The 21,330-nt window shown below is 42.5% G+C and overlaps 1 protein-coding gene and 1 non-coding gene across 4 annotated transcripts in view; both read left to right on the plus strand.

Moving 5' to 3' along the window:
• The window catches only part of LIN7A (lin-7 homolog A, crumbs cell polarity complex component), a 144,407-nt gene that overhangs the window by 18,845 nt on the left and 104,232 nt on the right, over positions 1–21,330 (plus strand). The window lies entirely within an intron of this gene.
• Positions 16,049–16,210, plus strand: LOC125131874 (U1 spliceosomal RNA). The gene has a single exon (XR_007136054.1). It is a non-coding gene; the product is annotated as a U1 spliceosomal RNA (small nuclear RNA).

Genomic DNA, 21,330 nt, shown 5'->3' on the forward strand with positions numbered 1-21,330 from the left:
CAGCAGAGGTACAAGTTCCAGCCCTGTCCTGATGCAGTGGGTTCAAGATCCAGCATTACCGTAGCTGTGGTGTAGGTTTCAGCTCAGCTCAGATTTGATCCCTTGTCCGGGAACCTTCCTGGGCCCTGGGTGCAGCCAAAAGACCCAACCCAACCCAACCCAACCCAATCTATACTTTAGACTGCAAGTTGAGAAAGGATAATCTCATCAGGGGCAGGAATGAAAGAGGAAATGCAGGCTGGAAGGCCAGAGGTGTCAAGCTGACATCTTGGTAGACATGGCTGGGGTGAGATGAAAGGGATGCCAAGTGCTCTCAGCCCCGTGGCTGATGGCACAGCAGGACCTGGGGTGACATGTCAGGTCTTCGCTGTATGTATGCCCCCGACTGCATCACTCAGCTTGGAGTCTGCATGTAACACACAGTTGGTTCAGGAAACTTTCTCTCAAGAAACTTAACATAAAACGAGTCCTAGCCCAGGACAGACCAGAGGAAGTAAAGTGAAAGCACTCTGAAGAAACATCCAGCTGCGTTGGTTTCTCAGAGAACAAGTAATCCCTGCCAAAGTGAGCTCACAATTCAACATTAGAAGCGAGCGAGCTAGAAGGAGAAAGAACCCCGGAATGAGTCCATGCTGCCAACAAACCAGCAGGTGAGTGAGCCCTTGTTTTGGGCAGAAAGGACAGAAATTCGTAGAGCAGAAGGTATGTCTGAAAACCTTGATATAGAAGAAATCGGGAGACTGTAAAATAAGTATATTTACAGTGATTTAAAAATCTCCTTTAAGGAATTCCCCCTGTGGCTCAATGGGAGTCCTAGGATGCAGAATCGATCCCTGGCCTGGCACAGTGGGTTAAGTAAGGATCTGGTGTTGCCGCAGCTGGGGCTTAGGTTGCAAATTTGACTTGGATCTGATCCTTGGCCTGGGAGCTCCACTTGCTGCAGGGCAGCCAAAACATAAAATAAAATTTTTAAAAATGCACTTTAAAAATAGAAACTATAAGGACGGAGTTCCTATTGTGGCTCCGCAGTAATGAACTGGACCCGTAACCATAAGGATGCAGGTTCTGTCCCTGGCCTGGCTCAGTGGTTTAAGTATCTGGCACTGTTGTGAGCTGTGGTGTAGGTTGCAGATGCGGCTCGGATCGCACATTGCTGTGGCTGTGGCACAGGCTGGCAGCTCTAGTTGCCATTCGACCCCTAGCTTGGGAACTTTACACATGCAGCCGTAAAATAAATAAATGAATAAATAAAGTCAATAAATATATACATAAATAAAATAAAAAATAGAAACCATGAAGAAAGAATATAACACTGAAATAATAGGAGAATTTGAAAAAGTTTGAAAAATATGAAAAAATGCAAAAAGGAGATTTTTAAAAATAAAATGACACGAAATTATATTACAATTTTGAAAAACGTGAAAACTTCAATTTATAAGACCATTTTTGGGTATTCACACACAGGAAAAAAATTAGTACCACTTTTGCTTTATCTGATGCTGCAGGCTTGTCTTAAAAATGACTGGGGAACTGGAAGGGGAGCTGTTGTTGGTTGTATTCAAACAGCAAGGAACTGGGGCGTTAGGATTATGGTTTTGATTTTCTGAGCTTTTTGTCTGATCATGTCCTTCCTTGCATTGAACGCTTCAGTGTTTCTTGTTTTCCAGTAGTCTTAGTGTATCTTACCATGCTCTTAATTTTATTAACGGATCATATGCCACGCCTATTTACACAGAGCCGTTCCCCTTGGCTCCTTATGTCCCATATGCCTAGAACACAGCCTGGTACCTTGCAGATATTTCATGAAAACTTGTTGAACGAACAGATCAACGCAGGGTCTTGGCAGTGTCGTTCTTTTTGTGGGAAACCTCTTCCCATCCTCATTCTCCCTTTTCCTGGCACACTCCAATGGTCTTTTTATTTTATTTTATTGTCTTTTTGCCTTTTTTTAGGGCCGCTCCTGAGGCATTTGGAGGTTCCCAGGCTAGGGGTCGAAACGGAGCTGTAGCCGCCGGCCTATACCACAGCCACAGCAATGCAGGATCCAAGCAGCATCTGCGACCTACACCAAAGCTCATGGCAACACCGGATCCTTAACACCGGATCCTTAACCCACTGAGCGAGGCCAGGGATCGAACCCGCCACCTCATGGTTCCTAGTTGGATTCGTTAACCATTGAGCCACGACGGGAACTCCTCCAATGGTATTTTTAGCATTTGGGTTTCAAGGTCTTCCTTTTTTGTTTCCTCAGCTTAGTTTGGATCCTCTTTTTATGCTCCTATAGCATTATAATGAAATGCCCTTTTGTAAATTCACTCCATTATTCATTCAACAAATATTTTTTGAGTGCCTATGTCCCAACTCCTGCCCTAGGCCCTAGGGATACAGTAGTGAATAAAACAGACACACTCTTAAGTCTTACGAGGCTGTGTTCTTGTGAGATGGGGGTGGGTGGCAGACAAGACCTAAACAGGTGAGCAGGTAGTGCTTCCTCGGAGGAACCGTGAAGAAACATAAAGAACTCGAGGCAATAATGTTCTGAAAGCACTGCAGACACAGCAGTGAGTCCCGTGTGGCTGAGGCGGAGTGAGCCAGGGAAAGGGTAGAAAAAGAGATGAAGAGAGACGGGTGGGGGGGCCCCAGTGAGGTCTTTTTAGTCGTTACCCCTCCCTCTGGATGGCCAGGGCCCAGGTGGGAGGTGCCCCGGCGGGTCCCTGGAGGACCCCGTCTGGAAGGGGCAGCCCCGGAAGCAGCCGCCAGGTGGCGCCAGGCCGCCCCCGGGATTCCTGGGGACGCCAGGCCTTGCCTTCCGCACCCTTCCTCCAACCTCAGAGGCGTTTCGGTCCAGGGATCCCAGCCCCGGGGTCCGGGCCCTGGCCTCGTGGTGAGCATCCGTGCGAGGGGCAGTTCGGTTGTCACAGCCTGGGGGCTGGGTCCAGTGCAGCCACCGTGGCATCCCCTTCCGTGTTCCGTGGGCGGTCGGGGAAGCCAAGGCCTGGAGCATCAGGTCGTCATGCAAAAACTCTGGGGAATCCACGGCCGGACACCGTGGCTGCGGCTGCCAAGGGCCGCCCCGCTGCCTCCGGGAAGACCGCGACGTGAACGTTTGGGGGAGCCGAACCCGGCCCTCGAGGTAGGTGGGTCCTGCGCCCCTGGACTGGCTAAGGCAGCGAGGCGCGCTGTTTGCAGGACTTTGGCTTTAGCTGCAAGACGCTGAAGCTGCAGGTGGGCTGCTTAGCTTGAACGGGCTCCCTCTGCTTTATTGACGGGGAGGGTACATGGTGGGCAGGGAGGTTAGTTAGAAAGTGATTGAAAGAACCCAGGTCAGGTTCTTGGGGTCTGGGTAGTAACAGGAAAGGTCGTGCTCAATAGTCAAATTCTGGACACGCTTGGAAGACTTAGCAGCAAGATTTGATGAAGGGAGGAGAATAAGGTGTAGGAGAAACGAAGCAGTGGATAACGCCTCAGGTGTTTGCCCTGAGAATCTGAAAAGATGAAGTTTCACCTGAGAGTGGAAAGACCTCGGAAGGGCCTCGTGGGGAGGGGTTTGTGTCCAGGAGAAATACGGTTTGGGACATGCTGAGATATCTAGGAGACACTGGAGTGAAGAGTTGGAGCTGGCGGCTGTCTGTAAAAGTCTGGAGCTCAAGGGACAAGTCCAGGATGGAGACATAAATCTGTGGCTTGTCAACACAGAGATGGCGTTTAAAGCCGTCTGGAGGACGGAACCATTGATGTTTGATGACTCAGCTCTGGGCAATTACGACACTTCGAAGGGGAGGAGGTGAGGAGCATCAGGCAGGGAGGAGACCCAAAGGCCAGTGGTGATCAAGCCAGTGAAAGGAAGCCGGGGGAGAGGACTGGGGCTCACAGGGTAAGCATCCGGCGTTGGTGGCCTGTTGTGATAAGCAGTGCGAAGCCCATTGCTGGCCCTGACCCTCCTGTTGAAATAGCAGATAAAGGTTTCCTTGTGTGGGCTCAAGAGAGGATGAGAACAGATATTTTAAGGACAGTAAGACAGCACGAACACCTTTTTGGAAGACGTCTGCTTTCCAAGGGAGCAGAGAATTAGTACAGTAGCTGGAGGGAGTTCTCATGCTCAGCACCGTTTGGAACTCCTGTGTCTGTAAGAACGGTAAGAACTAGACTGTGGCAACAGCTGTGCCAATCCTGACTGCCTTTTGCCTGGTACCACTGCTTGATGCAGATGCACAACGAAATATTTCTTGACCAATAAGTACCATTTCAATTAAATTATACCCTGCAATTTTTTAATGTTTAGGAATATTTTAAAAAGATGTTACTTTTTTTTTTAATTGAGCAAGAATATGTATTTTGACACTGGTGGAAAAAGATTACAGATAAGATCATTCCACAGTGACTCACCAGATTCCCATCAGGTTCAGTTATGCTCGGTGCCACTTGATGCTAATACCTTTATTTCAGGAGAATCACGCAGGAATGACAAATGAATTTGCTAAAAATATTCAGTGCAGGTAGCTTTAATTGTCTACAGCAGTTTTTCAAATTGTGGCGAGAGAGGAAAGTAAATATATTTTTCTTCAGCAAAGTAGATTTTGATTTAGGGTTGGAGAGCATCAGGAAACCGTCGTCTTGAAAGAGATGTTCGCAGCACCAGGCTGGGGTGCGCAAGGCAGATTCATTGCTAAATGGTGGTGTGCATATATTTGATGAAACAGATTTATTTGGTCTGAGAATGAGCGGTTGCAGTACACTAGATCCTGGGCTTGACATCTGGTGAACTGCAGAGATGAACGGAGTCATGAAAGATAAGAGTAAACATACAGGTTGTAGACAGATAGAGGCGCTTCGCTTTGTTTGATGGGTAATGGAGAGGATTTAGAAATTTTCAGCAGGGAAGAAAAATCATCTGAGCTGTGTGCTTAGTAGCTGCCATGAAAATTGGCTGTAGGATTGAGGGTATGGGGAAGACGAGTGGCTCTGGGAGACACTTATTTTTTCAAGGGTCCACCTTGAAAAAGCTTCCATGGTAAATGGATTAGGACATCCTTGGGTTCCCCAAATTGCGGGTTAAACAAACTTGAAGATATTTCTTCACCCTTTGTGAATCTCCAAGTCGTGTGGAATATGCAGGTCATGGAACTCGTTATTTCAGGAACCCTCCTAGTCTCTGGGACAGTTTGACACTTGGGGACTGTGTTCTTGGTGTAATCTGGACGACCCGGCCTGAGTCTGAGGAGGAGTTACGGGAATGGAAAGGAAGGGTGAGATAATAGTGGACGTGCCTTATTGACAAACAGACGGTGAGAACGGGGAGAGGAAAAGGTCAAAGTGGGAACATGTGGGTTCACAAACTTGATGAGCTGAGCTTAACATTTAATGAACTTTAAGATGCTGGGGGGCAGAGGGGAGGAGTTCCCATCATGGCTCAGTGGTTAATGAACCCAACTAAGATCCATGAGGATGAGGGTTCGATCCCTGGCCTCACTCAGTGGGTTAAGGACCCAGTGTTGCCCTGAGCTGTGGTGTAGGTCGCAGATGCAGCTCAGATCCTGCGTTGCTGTGGCTGTGGTGTAGGCCGGCAGCTATAGCTCTGATTAGACCCCTAGCCTGGGAACCTCCATATGCCGCAAGTTCGGCCCTAAAGAGACAAAAAAAAAAAAAAAAAAAAGACTCTGGGGAACAACAAAGTGTAAATTCGGGCTTTCACCTGGAAAGCATTCAAGGCTGGACACAAATTTCAGAAGCATAGACATTATAGGTAGTGTAGGAGAATAATCTCGAAACGATTAGAGCCTGAATTACAGATTTTGAGGTAGTAATAGCTGCAAATTCCACCCCTCCAAAAAAAAAAAAAAAGAAAGAAAGAAAGTGGAACAGAGCAAAAGACTAGTTTTAGAAAAGGTAGGGCGACACGTATTTGCAAGAAGTACTTGAAAGGAAGTACTTGCAAATGAGCATCATTTTTAGAATTCAGACTGAGATAGATAAGTATATATATCCCCACTGGAAAAGCTGTTTTTATGCTCCGCGTGTTAATTCCCCAGGTCAGTAAGGTGCATCCCGACGTCCTCGGCATACGTGGGCAATGTGTGCTGTGACACGCCAGGAGTTGCTCACGGTTTTAGCCTTGTCGTCCTTCCCGTGACGATCCGTTTTGTCCACATCAGGATTCCTAGGTTTCCACGTCTCTTCCTCGACCTTCTCGGAGGTCTGCCTTCGGGGCCTTCTGGAACGGCTCTCAAAGCAGCACTTGTTTCTCAGAGCTGTCCTTGTCACCATGCGCAGGTGTATCATGGAAAGTGTAGGAATTAAAAGAATGGCTGAAGAAGCATCACCATGAGAAATAAAACCTTTAAAAAGTAGAAAACTGAGATGAAATAAAAGACAACACAATATGTCCTCTGTTGTCTTAATATCCTTTGCATAATGAAATCTGCCTGCATTTAGGTTTAGAAGGAAACACATGTATCAAAAAATGTAGCTGCATTTTCAAGGTCAGAATGTAGAGTTTGGAAGAAAATGATGGAGCAGACGGTGAGCTCCTAGGAAAATTAAGTCAGCCAGCTCTCCCCAGATGGTCACCTTTCTATTGTTTTTTGTAGTTTGGGAATTAGGCACCTGTGTTTTCTTCAACTCAGTGCCTGTCATGTGAATTCTTTCATTTGATATTTTAATTGCAAATAAAACTAATTAGTTCTGATTTTTTTCACCACAAACCCCTCATTTTTAATTCTTATTTTTTCTTGGAATGAAATAATACTTATATGTTGGAGTTCTTAAAATGCTTATTTGAATTTTCCAACTTATTGCCTGGTATAATAGTGGTTGAACTCATATAAAGGGTTTCTTTTTGCCCTTCTCAGGAAACTGGCTTGGGTAACTTTTAAGAACTAGTCAATAACATACATACACATATCTAATACATACATATATATTCCTATAGCATGCATTTTTAAAGAAGATCTCTGAGTCATGGTAAAAATAACCATGTTGATTTCATATTGCATTTAGTTTAAAATGTTCCTGGAATGTGACAGCCATCTACCCCCTGTACAAAAGAAGGATATAATTTCGTTCAATACACAATGATTTTCAGGTAAACAGTGTGCTTTTCTCAGTCACTGCTTTCAAACGTCCATGGCCTTTGAGCTGCCATTCTGTCATTGAAACGTCAGGTAAAAATAGGCTCCATGTCCTGGCCATTGTGAATAGGGCTGCAGTGAACATGCGGGTGCACGTGCCTCTTTTAAGTAGAGTTTTGTCCGGATAGATGCCCAAGAGTGGGATTGCGGGGTCAATGTAAGGATAACCTGACCCCCTTGCTGTACTGTGGGAAAATAAAAAAAATTATTAAAAAAATAGGCTCCATCTATCAGTGCTTATAAACCAGCGCAATTTCCTCTGTTGCATTGTTTATGTGCATCAGTTAAGGGTTGACATTGAGATGCAGATAGAAGACAAGGGATCCCTAAGAGAGACATGGTCATCCTTTTGCTCACCTGTCAGAGATGCCCTTGATAAGTGTAGCAAAAATAAATGTGTTAAAAGCATTATCATAATGTGATGAAGTTCTTGCACCTGAATTAGGATATTCAGTGTAGGTGTCATTAAAATAAGATAAAACGACTCGGTAAATTATGACAGGAGCAGCTTATATTAATACCACTTGAAAAATAATGCCTTTCAAATGAAACTTGTTTATGTATGAGTAATTTGTTTTGCATTTTAAAATGTGAATCATACTCAGATTTAAGGATTGGGATATTATCTTATTCAAAAGATAAAACAAAGCTAAGCTTATTTTATTTAATCTTCTCTCACATGGAACAAAACCCTGCTTTTTACCATACATTTAAGACTGTTGAACAAGTTGTGTCAGGTTTATTGCATTTGCCTGTTTAGTTTGAATCATTTAGATCCTAATGACTCACGAACAAGAAAAGGGACAAGTATAATTTTAAGGACATCTAGTGGTCTATGGGATTAAATCTTTTCATCTGACAGGAAAATATTGTTATTTTAATTTAATATGAAGTTGTAGCATCTGTTTTTACCCAAGTAAATGATTTGTTTGTGAATTTTAAAATGAACTCCTCGTCTGTAGTCTATAACCCAGCCTGCAGACTTCATCTCCCAGAACTTCTAAATCCTAAAGTTAAATATTAAGTAAAAACAAACAAACAAAAATCACTCTTTGAGAATGACCGTTTTTATAAAAGTACCTGTCTCAAAAAAAATGACTTCAGAGAAAGAATTAAGAGAATAAACAGAATACATGCTTTAACAAATAAAAATCAGAGAAAATCAACAAAATACTAAGCTGATATGAAAGAGAGACAATCAAAAAGAGAAAGTTTGAAAAAAGAGGTGGGAGATGCAAAACCAGGGGAAAGTTCGAATGAAAATATTAAATCGTATTAAAATATCCATTAAAGTGGAATTCAAGCCAAAATAAGCGTGACGAAGCATGATATTCGTAGAGTAACATTCCTAAGAATCTCGTAGGATCCTAAACCTTTCCATACCTAGGAAGAGTTCAGCAGTACAAGTGCATGGGGCAGAAACTGTTAGTGGGGAGCAATTAGCAATTAATCCAACTTCCTCAGAAATTGACTGCTGAAAAATAGGCAGTGAGAAGTAAGACTATTTGAACTTTCAGTAAATCGCTTAAGCTGGAGCCACACATTTTACATATGTCAGTATCTGTATTAGCTATTATTTTCAACCATCTGTGGCATATTTGCCATGTATGGCTCCAAAAATGTTGAAATCCAAAATGAGAATTTACACAAGCAATTTTCTCTGATCAATATATGACAGGATCAGAAAGTAAAGTATAATCCTCTTAAAAACTTTCTCTTGGAAAACATTTTGCTCTAAGCAGTAATTACCTTCACAAATCAAAATTCATTGGCCGACTACAAAGAAATGATCTATCAAAAGAAGCAAAATGTTGCTGCAGTGGTAGTCTGAGAAAAAAGTAGGGTCATTAAAACACACACACGCATAAATCTAAGTAACTGATAAAGAAGGAAATAGTATGGGTAAAAGCAGGTATTACTAAATAAATGACAATGAAACAAAATATGTTTTATTAAATCAAATGCTATATCTTTGAAAAGACCAATAAAATGAATATATTTTCAAAGTTGGTCAATGGAAAGAGCAGTGATATTTATGTTGAAATGAGAACTAGAACATAGCTATGGATACTGAAATTTTTAAAAGATGAAGTACTATACAAATTTTAAGCAAAAAAATGAAAGTTAAGAGGAAATGTACATTGTAGGACCATAGACATGCTTAAAATTGACCATGAGGTGGTGGAAAATCAGAAAAACCCAATAACAAGAAATCGAAAAGCTAAAACTTTTATCTTTGATAAGAAAGATCCAGGTTTTGGTGAATGTACAAAGATGTGTTCTTCAAATAACAGATACTCCTAAAATATTTTAACTATGCCAGAGCATGTTAAAATTAATGGAAAAATACTTGGTAAGTCAGTAAGTAAAATACGAGATAGAATTCAGTTAATCATAATGTAAAGGCTGATCTGATGACAAAATGATTATCATAAAATTAAAATTTTAGGAGTTCCCATCGTGGCTCAGTGGTTAACAAATCCGACTAGGAATCAGGAGGTTGCGGGTTTGATCCCTGGTCTCGCTCAGTGGGTTAAGGATCTGGCGTTGCCATGAGCTGTAGTGCAGGTCACAGAAGCAGCTCAGATCTGGCGTACAGCTCCGATTGGACCCCTAGCCTGGAAACCTCCATATGCCTCGGGTGTGGCCCTAGAAAAGGCAAGACAAAGAAACAAACAAACAAATGATAAAACTAAGATTTTAAAAGAAATGAAATCGCCATTATACTCCTGATTAAAATCTTAGTAAAAGAATGAATTTTAGGATTTAGAGAAAATTAAATAGCTCCTGAAGTCTTATGCTAAAGTTAGATTATTTTGAATCATCTTTGAAAGTTTTAGTTTTAATTTTAGAAGGCGTGATTAGTGATAGTCTTGATTACATAAATAAAAATGTTTTTTCAACAAAGAAAAATATCTAGAGCATAGGCCTGAATTTAGTATTTACTCTATAAACCTCTCTAAGGAGTGAATTTATTTTATAATTAGGTGAAAAAAGTATTCAGGTTTGTTTTTTGTAATCTTTAAATTTATCAATACATCGTATAGCTGTACTTACGGCCAAGTAACACCTCTGTTAGTTACTATTAGTTTGCTATACAAATGAAATAATTTACTAGACAATTCTTTTTCCTCCTTCTCTGTTCCAGAAATTTGGTTTATGAAAGGAACATCAATGGAAAGCAGCCCCAGGGAATCTCATGTAATGAGCAGAAACTCAGTATCTCATGATTTTTACTGGGAATTTTAAGTCATCTTTTGTACAGCTCGATAGTAGTCGTGTTTTCAACAACCACTCACCGCAAGTTTCTGCAAACACAGAGCTTCGCTTTGTCCTCTAATCATCTTTTAAAGACGTAGATAGCACTGCACTAACCTCACCTTGCAATTCTCAGAGTAACTAAGAAACCAAATGACAGGATGATACAGTAGTGATGAGGTAACAGAGGAAACATATTATTAAGTAGCTTGATAGCAGAATAATATATCAAAGTGTCAGTTTAGATAAAAACATTCCTCCATTCTCTAGTATAGGAGATATTTGAAACACAAAATGTTCAATTTGTAAGGTTTCTTTATAATGAGCTCTTTGAAAACATCCAACTTGATTGGGTGTCTCTTCAGCAATTTCTTGATAAAATCTTCTCCTTCCAATTTCCTGAGCACCATGAAAAAGGGAATTAGGATGTGTTAGTAATAATTACCAGGAAAAAAAAAAAAAAAAAAACTCCAGTTTGACGTTAGGCACAGGTGGAATCACGAACCAATGTACAATAAAAGTTTGGTTATTTTTAATGCACTGTCAGGGAAATACAGACCCTTACAATCCCTATCATTTTGTGTCTAGTATTTTAAAATACCAGACAGCAATTACTTAACTAACTTTTATTGAGAAAACATTGGACAGATAAGGAGTTATGGCAGGAAAGGCAAAATACATAGATTTCAATTTAACATTAAATTAAAGCTCTGTGAAAGGTGTGTTTGTTCTTTCAGCCAACGGCATCTAAAATCAGCTGAGGCTGTAGGTGAAGTGCCTGGAAGGGGGAGTGTGAATGGACAGGCGGTAGCTGGTGATGCACTTTGGAGGTATTGCATTTTGAATCTGTATGGCAGTAGTATTCCTGCAACTATCCCAGTACTTAATTGGCTAATGAAGAAGCGCCCATTAATTTTCTAAGAAATCCCAGAAACAATTTGCATACACATGTAGTTTGGACAGTGTACTTTAAAACACCTCCCAGAGAATGTAAAATAATCGTTTTCCTGAATGCTAAAATAAACCCTGATCCACTTTCCAAGTCATACCCATGGTTCTTCGTCCACTCACTTGTAGAAGACTAAATTTGATCATTACAAAAATATGGAGTCCAATCCCTTAAATCCTCATTTTCTCAGAGTTCACATTTTATAAGAAATTTAAATCTTCTCAAATCAGACTTAATATAATATTGTAACTAGTGAAGACAAATACTTGTATAAATATAACATTTAATTTCATATAGTCAGTTTTATTCAACAGTTAGTTTTTAAGTACCTACAGTTGTCATGATTCTGTTTTGATACAGTGGAGTATACAAAATTAATAGGACACAGATGTTTTAGTATTTAGCATAAAAGAGGGCAAGTAGATTGTTCAGTTTCTTTCAGACATGCAAAAACAAATCACATTTCGGCCAGGTCTGATTCCTTGTAGATTCCCCAAACATGATCAAGTCAGGTGTTTATTTGCATGGATGCCAAGAAGGCTGGAAATAAAAAAATGAGATGAGCTAATGTTGTTCTCATTAGGAATAAGGTTACAGTTGGCTGTCATTATGTGAAGACATGGGTGCAAGATTAAAAAGAAAAGTGAGGTGAAAATATAGAAGGGAAAGACATCAAATATAATAGCTAGAACAGAAAGATGAAACAAAAAGGAAGTTGAAACTTGATTTTCTGAGGTCTCAGGTGATGGTAAGCAAATCCAGCTTCAGTTCTAGCTGCTTGGGAAAATTAGATGAGTTTAAAAAAAAAGGAAGGAAAGAAGAAAAGAAAAAGAAGAAAATGCTGAATATAGTTCCTAGAAAAACTGGGGACACATTATTCATTCCAGCCACATAACAGGGATTGTTTAACAGAGCAAGCCACGGCCTAAGCTTTGTATACCTCAAGATTTGTTTATTGTGTGAGTAATCAGATGAAACAGGCACCTACCACTGCAGAGAATCTCTTAGCAACTACACCTTTTCATTTTGTAGCTTAAAGTGTTCTGGGAGTTCCCATCGTGCCTCAGTGGTTAAGGAACCTGACTAGGAACCATGAGGTTGCGGGTTCAATCCCTGGCCTTGCTCCGTGGGTTAAGGATCTGGCATTGCTGTGAGCTGTGGCGTAGGCCGGTGGCTACAGCTCTGATTTGACCCCTAGCCTGGGAACCTCCATATGCCACAGGATCGGCCCTAAAAAAGGCAAAAAGAGACATACACACACATACACACACACACACACACACACACACACACACACACACACACAAGTGTTCTTCTGATTGCAGTAGGTTTTGACAAACCCTTGGAGCAGAGTCTGGGCTAAGATTTTTTGTTCTATGAATTCACTATTTAAAAATTCTAATATTGTCAAACTTCATTTTTGTAGTATACTTCAATGTCATCCCAAATCCCAGGAAGAAAAGTCAGTCAACTTTTGAAAATAAGCATAAAGTGGAATTGTATTTAACAGCATCGGAAGTAAAGCTTTTAATTCGAGCATATTTAAATTGAGGTGCTTTTTCCTAGGCTTTACTTATCAGTCTGCATCTAAGACGCATGGCAGGTTGTGGGTGGATCCAAGTAGAGATGAGTATCAGATGAGAAGGACACGTGGCTTATCATGTCTCGTCAGTAACTTGGAAATTGACAGTTTCTTCTCCTTTTACGGCTGCACCTGCGGCACATGGACGTTCCCAGGCTGGGGGCTGAATCTAGCTGCTGCAGCTGCTGGCCGACACCACAGCCACAGCAATGCTGGGGATCGGACTCACAATTGTCATGGATGCTAGTTGGGTTCATTACTGCTGAACCACAGTGGGAACTCTGACAGTTTCCTTTCGTTTCACAGCAATGCAGTGGAAAGCACTATTGGCCATTTATTTTTGTTTGTTGGTGCACATGCTGTGTTGTACAGCATTAGATTTTTAAACCGAGCATTCTTTGGTGCAATTTTTGGACATATTGTGAGGCGAAAGTAAGTCAATATTTCACGTACACTATTTAAAATGTAGTCTTCTTCCAACACTGTGCGTGAAATCCTGACTTGTGGCTGGGTTTAGCTGTCCAGAGCAATTTTACTTACACTTTGTTGCTCAGGTATTAGTATGTCTTTAAAAAGAGGGCATCCGGTCACCGTATCAAATTTGAGTAGTAATTCCATTCCTCTAATTTCACATTTCCTCTTCAAACGTCGTTACTAATAGAACAGGAAGTCAGGACTCACGGAAAGAACGGGTTAGAAGAAAAGATGGTGTAGATGGCACATGGGGCACGTGTGCCTGGCACTCCTTATGAAGATCTCATCGTAATTATATTCGCATTGAGATCCCCTGGCAACTGTATAAAATCAGTATTTCCACACTGTTGCAGTTCCCAGGTCTCTGACCTTGAGGTTTTTGTCCATATCCTCTAGCCGCTCGGTGTGGTGGTAAAACGCTTTATGGAGTCACTTGTGGACCCAGAATGGACAGGTGCTGTGTGCACAGGAAGAGAGTAACAGGAGAAAGGGTCTCTTCCTCTTTCCTTTTAAAACAGTTTTGTCTTCAGGGTGAGGCTTTGCCTCTTATTCTTTTTTTGTCTTTTTAGGGTTGCACCCATGGCCTGTGAAACGTTCCCAGGCCAGGGCTTGAGTGGGAGCCTATGCCACAGCCTCAGCAACACCCGATCTGAGCCGCATCTGCGACCCACACGGCAGCTCACGGCAACGCTGAATCCTTCACCCACTGAGTGAGGCCAGGGATCAAACCCGCGTCCTCATGGATACCTGTCGGGGTGGTTACCACTGATCCACGACAGGAACTCTTGTCCTACCTTTATTCTTAGTGCTTATTAAATTTGTTGACACCATTTGGTTTTATGAGTAAAAGTAGCGGCCACAGTTACTGATGACACAGGCTGGGGCAGATGACTGTGTTCACAAACCCTTCCTTTTCTGCTGGAGATGTTCCGTAGAGACCTCATCACACAGCTGAACCCCCCGCCCGCCAGGGTACCGACTCTTCTCCCCACCTGTGCTGCCCACGTTGTGCCAGCCCCACTGCTGCTGTTTAGCCTAAACTTCCACCATTTCCTACCAAGGCCACTGGAACAGCCTTCTTCTTAATTGGTTTCCTGTGTGTACCTGTGGTTCACAATCATATTTCACACAGCAGTCATGGTGCTGTTTAGTAAATGTGAAACAAAGCATGTCATTCTGCTGAAACCTCTCCAATGGCTTTTTTTTCTGCGGTAAGTACCCTGAAGTCTAATATAACCTTCCTGTGAAAATCTTTGCCCAAGTCTTGTCCCCCTTCTCAAACTTTGTTTCCTCCGCAGGGTGGATTGGAGTTAGTCCTTTCTGCCTTGGGAGATTGGACTGTTTGTAGTTGAGAATTTTGCAAGTCAGTGGCGTCCCCTTGGTAGCTTGAAACTGGTCATGGTGGGAGTATTTACACTGTGGAAATTAGAAAATGTGACAAAGACAGGCTTTTTCTGTTTTGTCCCTGCGTTTTGGAGGCCTGACTGTTAATCGTTTACCAGCCACACCATTGTTGCTCTTTGTCTCTGCCTCACACTCTGGGTTCCACTGACCCAGGTTTTGCCTGTTTTCCTCTCCGTAGGCCTGCTGCCCTCAGCCCAGGGCCTCTGCCCTTGCTTTTCTTTGTGTCTGGCTGTTCCTCCTTTGGATTTATGTAGAGCTCCTTGTCAGTACTCAGGTCTTAGTCCATTGTGGCCTTCGCAGGGAGGCTTTCTGTGACTGTCTTAATCAAAGGACTGTAGTTCCTCAATCACGTTAACTCCTTATCCCTGCAACCCAGAATAATGCCTTTATTTATTTATTTTTATTATTATTATTTTTTTTATTTTCCCACTGTACAGCAAGGGGGTCTTTAAAGCCATGTCCTCTTACGTCAGTTTGTTTGTACTTAGCAGTAAGTCATAGAGAACCGAGTAGTAGAGCATAGGTTTGCCACGTAGACAAGAATCATGGGGTTGCACAGTTCAAGGCCAGGGCACAGCTCAGAGATGACATCAAGGGCGAGGCCCCATCCTTCTTCTCACCCCACCTACTTTAGCCCATGACAAAATGGCTGATTCACCTCCAGGCACATGTAAGGCTGGTGGGAGAACGAGGAAAGGGGAGGGGCGCAGGGACCAAAATGCTGACGCAGAGGCCAGCAGTTTGGTCACTTAAAAAGCCTTCCTGGAATCCGTACCCAATGACTTTACCCTTAAACAACTTGGCCAAATGACACAGGAGTCTGGAAATAGAAGTATATTCGCTTCTCAGCTTCTGTAGTAGAAGAATGCAAGGAACAAGAGGCTTTTAGATGATGTTGGGGCAGTAATTCATATTGTTTGCCCCAGTACTCAATAAATTCTTGTGGAATTAGTGCCTTAAATGACCCAGCTCCATCCTCATCCACGTTCCAGATGCAGATGAGTCATGGGTCAAATTCGGCAGTCTAAATGTTAACTGAGTTAATAAGAAATCATCAGTATGGAAAGAGAAGCTGTTAATTGATCACTGGAAGCTCATCCTACTTATGTTCCAGTATTTGGTTGTTTTGGTTGTGACATTCAGTTTATTTTAAAGGAAATCTTTCCAAAGTGTGTAATTTCATGATCATGAGGCCATTGGTGATGATTTGATCATTCCAGTGAAGAAGATGTTATCAACATGAACGCATTTGTTAAAATTACCTGGAAGGAGAGATACCTGGTCATGAAGGTGGTCTTCCCAGGGCAAGGTTCATCCACTGCTCTCGGATGTGCTCACCCCTGTGGTTTCCCAGAATGTGAGAAACTCCACTGATCATATGGTATTGTATCGTCTGGGACTTTGGTCAGTGTTATATCTGTTTGCCTCAGCTTGTAGTGGTCCATGATGCTCTATTTAAGTAATAAGATTTCCATTCCTTTATTATTTTATTTCTAATCCCTTTTCCACGGCAAGATAGAGAAATAAATAAGAGCATGGGCACTGGAGTCAGACACATCTGGTTTGGAATCCTTGTCCTACCATTTACTAGTTGTATAGCCTTAAGCCAGATAATTCATCTATCTGATCTTCAGGGTTTTTTTTTTTTTTTTTCTTTTAACTGTATAATGGAAACAGTAATCTTTTTATATATTTGTGAGAATTTTATAAGATGATCTAAGTAAGGCAAGTAAACACGGAATAAATGATGGACTTTGTTCTGGCTCACATATTAAACTATCAGTAACCTGTAAAGTGCATTTGTGAACCACTTCCTGCATCAGCACCATCCGAGATGACTACTAAAAGAGTAGCTTTCAAAGCTTCACCCTCAGCTTCTTTTTTTTTAATCTCAATTTTTAATAAATGGTCCAAGGTTAAATTTTTTTTGTTGACCAAAATTTAAGAACCACTGCTTTCAGCAAGCATTTGTTGATCAGATTAGCTTAATCTCTGTTCCCAGCCTTGGAGAGGAAGTGCTGATGGATCCCATGTGTCAAATGTCATCCAGACTCTAGAGTCATGTTGCCAGGATTCAAATCCTAACTCTGCATCTTACTAGCTTTTTCCCTGGAGAAGTAATTTTACCTTCATGGGTTTCAGTTTCCTTTTCTGTAAAATGCTAAGTGCGTCATGCTAAGAGAGGTAAAATGTGTAGAAATCGTGCCATACTAAACACCATATGGGACAGCAATTAGTGTTACAGATAACATTGTTATTAGAATCCCCGCGGGTGTACCTCGAGAGGCCATATCAGTGGTGCTCAACATGGCCACACATTGTATCACTGAGGAGCTCTGAAGATCTTGATGCCCAGGCCACATCCTAGAACATTTATATCAGAAATATATGCTGGTAGGATGACGGTATCTGGTTAGGGTTTTTGTTTTTTGTTCTTTTCAGTTCACCTGTGTGATTCCAGTGGGTGACCAAGGCTGAGAAACACTCTTCCCTATCATTTAAATATCATATCATATATTATCTACTGATAAATGATGATCACCAACTAGTACCTGAGAGAGGTATACTGGTAAATGGAATACAGGTTAATCTACTGAGAAAGGGAAGATTAAGAGCTCAGCCTCTGCCCAAGAAAGCCTGCAGAGCACAGGGCTATTATAAAAGCACTGAATGTTGAGGGAGAAAGCTACTAAAAGGAAAACTTTTATTGGAAGAAAAATAAAAGGTGCAGGGTTTAGGATCACTTAGATCCAGACTCCAAACCCAGATCTCCTGCTTGTTAATGTGATACTTGTGTCAGGGTAAGCCTCAGTGTTTTCATTGTAAAATGTGGAGATGTAGCAACACATGAGGTTGTTACAGGATAAAATGGGTTCAGAGGTGTAGAGCTCCTGGCACACGGTGACACCTGCTTCATAGATATTAAACAAAGACATTTATTGTGAGGGTGGCCTTTAGAAGGGAAGATTCACAGGATGCAGAGGGTGTGAGGGCCAAAGGGAATTCCCAGGTGTTTTGCTTAGATAATGGGATAGATGGTAGAGGCATGAACTTGAGAGCTGGCAGGCAAGCGGAAGAGGCCACTTCAGGAAAACATTCTAGATCTTCTTCCTTTCATTGCATTTGTCCAGCAGCCGCCTCAGTCCTTCTCTAAGACGCCTTCTAACCTGAGTTTTCCTGGTAAATCCAGACTTCTGTATTAGTCACCAAATTTTATAGCATGGTTTCATAAAATAAGTGTAAGGAGGTTCTCAGTAAAAACCTCAAGGGGATTCATAAATAAGGTACTCACACTCTATTGCAGTCCTTTTTTCTTTTCTTTTTAGGGCTGCACCCTTGGTATATGGAAGTTCCCAGGCTAGGGGTCAAATTGGAGTTAAAGCTGCCGGCTTATGCCACAGCCACAGCCGTGCAGGATCTGAGCCACATCTGCGACCTGCACCACAGCCCATGGCAACACTGGATCCTTAAGACACTGAGTGAGTCCAGGGATCGAACCCATAGCCTCATGGATGCCAGTCGGTTTGTTACTGCTGAGTCACAACGGGAACTCCTGTTGCAGTCATTTTAAGAACAAGTAGTTCCCACACTCAGAGGCTTCTTTGGCTTCCTTCCAGATCTCGCCCTTGCAGATTTCTGGTACTTTTATAGAGCTGAAAGGAATCACAATTTCATTTTAAACCCCAATCTGACATCCAAGTTATCGCTTATCACATCTTTGTTGCACCAACCAGGCCTGGGATGGAGGGAGCTGATCTCTCCCAGTCTTGGTTCTTAGACTTCTTTTGGCTTCTGTCGGCTGCTATACAGCTGATGACCTTGTGCTGCTAGATCCCTGCAGGTAGGGACCAGCAAAGTGGTTCCTGCTCTAGTGCCCCTGCTCTTCAGTCCTTTCTCTCTGATCAGATGGGCGCAGAGGGCGGCCAGGTCACCATGTCCACTGCCTATGTGACCGGGAGAGGGATTCTGGTCTGCCTCTGCAGGCAGCCTCCCAGTGGCTCCAGTTGGTTCTATTTGGAACACTTCTCACCCAGTTCACGGAAGACGAGCGAAAGACCTAGCGTTCTGTCCAAAGTTAATGACCTGACAGTTCCCCGTGAATTTTCTTTCCTCTCACAATCACCTCTTAATAAAGACTGGAAAAGGCCTGTGGTATAATGTAACAGGGCTGACCCAGCCTTTTGTGTCTTAATAGGGTGGAGCGTGTCTAGTTTCTTAGACAGCTCTTTTTTTAAAAAATTATTTCTCGGAGTTCCCGTTGTGGCGCAGTGCTTAACGAATCCGACTAGGAACCATGAGGTTGCGGGTTCGGTCCCTGCCCTTGCTCAGTGGGTTAAGGATCCGGCGTTGCCGTGAGCTGTGGTGTAGGTTGCAGACGCGGCTCGGATCCCGCGTTGCTGTGGCTCTGATTCGACCCCTAGCCTGGGAACCTCCATATGCCGCAGGGGCGGCCCAAGAAATAGCAAAAAAAAAAGACAAAAAAAAATTATTTCTCAACTTTGGATGGTCATAGGAATCATCTGGAGGCTTAAAAACAAACTGAAAGCCTGGTGACAGGTTCTCGTGTTTAGAATTTATTATTATTATTAATAGTTATTCCCCCAATATGTTTTTTTTTCCTACTGTACAGCAGGGTGACCCAGTTACACACACATGTACACATTCTATTTTCTCCCATTATCATGCTCCATCATAAGTGACTGGACATAGTTCCCAGTGCTACACAGCAGGATCTCATGGCTAATCCATTCCAAAGGCAATAGTTTGTATCTATTAACCCCGAGCTCCCAGTCCACCCCACTCCCTCCCCTTCCCCCTTGGCAGCCACAAATCTGCTTTGATTTAATTGGTCTGAGGAATCAGGGTGGTTTTAAAAATCCACAGGGGGTTCAGGTGAGCAGCCTTTGCTAGGGGTAGTGATTGAGGATGGGGCTGGTACTTAGCACTGATTACTTTCAGTCATGGACTTTGAGCAGTAATTTCTGAGACTCTGAGGAGAACCCCATTCCATATCCTGTTACACAAGGCATCGGAGAAGGATGGAAGACAGGCAGACGTTTCTGGAATGCTGGGGCCGAAAGAAATCTGCACTGTCATTTTGTTTACCATGGGAACTGTGAAACAGCTGGAATCACTTGATTCAAATCATTCAGTTATTTAAAGGGAAAATGCCTGGACCTTACTCTCAGAACTCCTGAACCCATGTCCCTCACATGGGGGTAGAGGGGGTCAGGAGCCTACATGTTAATGCATTTCCCCCGGTGGTTCTGAGATACACGCATGCTTTAGAACCATTCATTTCTAGCAGCGGCTCTCAACCCTCCATGCACCTGTGAGTCACACAGGGCTCTAAAACCCTGTCACATAGGCCAGTGCTCCTCAGCCATGGCTGTACTTCAGGCTCACCTCGAGGGCGTCCAGAAGCCCCATGCTCGGGCCCCAGCTTACACCAGTCACACTGGCGTCTCTGGGGTGAGACCCAGATATCCACGGTTGTTAAAGCTCCCGAGGTAATTGCAGTTTGCAGCTGAGGTCAAGAACCACTGTTCCATATATTCAATAGATTTGGGTGAATCTCAGGCATGAATAACTTATCCTAGCAATCATTTTGCCACATGCATGTATCATTGCGTTATACACCTTAAATCAATATAGCGTTACATGTCAATTATATCTCAATAAAATGTGGAGGATGAATAAATAAATAAATTTTAAATGTACCCCAGGTAATTTTAAAGTGCACCCCAGAATGGGAACTCCTGAATAGTCATTTTCAGCTTTTCTGAACTTCTTTCAGTACAGTCACATGATACCCTTTAGCCTACAGATTCAGGCTTGCATCCTTCCCCCAACACCAAACCCAAGCCAGTCTTGACCAAGGCTGATGGTGATCTGGAGTTTAGTCTCATGAGAAGTTATTTTTCCACCTAGACATAGACCTCTAACTCCTGCCTTTCTATCGGGTCTCATTAATTAATCCATCATTCATTCAACAAATACGAACACCTGATATTTTCCAAATACTCTTCATTGAACTGCGGATACAGTGACAGGTAAGATACTGTTCCTGACATCTCAGGAAGCTTATTGACTTGCAGAGAAGGAGGGAGACATGTATCTGCAATAAGAAGTGTAACGGAGAGTAGTGATTAACAAAGGATGAGTAAACGAAGGACTGTGGGAATAAGGATGTGTTAGCAACCAGATCTGCCTCGGAGAGTCAGGGAAGACGTGGAGATGCTGTTTCAGCCAAATCTTCCCAACACCACCTAACATACCCCCAAGAGGGGATCTTGCCTCTCCTGCTACTCTTGCCCTGGTTTCAACTTCAACGATACTGAACTGTCACACACGCTCTTGACTTCGGTAAGCATTTCCTTGCCTGGAACATTTTTCTGCTTTTCCTCATCTGACCTTCTCCCTAGGGCTCCACTTAGCTGTCACTTTCACAAAGATATGCTCCCTGACCTCCTGGATAATGATAAATGTCTTAGATATTCATGTACGAGTCTGTATTGCTGCGTATATAGCTTTTG

Source organism: Phacochoerus africanus, chromosome 7, assembly GCF_016906955.1.
Source record: "Phacochoerus africanus isolate WHEZ1 chromosome 7, ROS_Pafr_v1, whole genome shotgun sequence".
Lineage (NCBI taxonomy): Eukaryota > Metazoa > Chordata > Mammalia > Artiodactyla > Suidae > Phacochoerus > Phacochoerus africanus.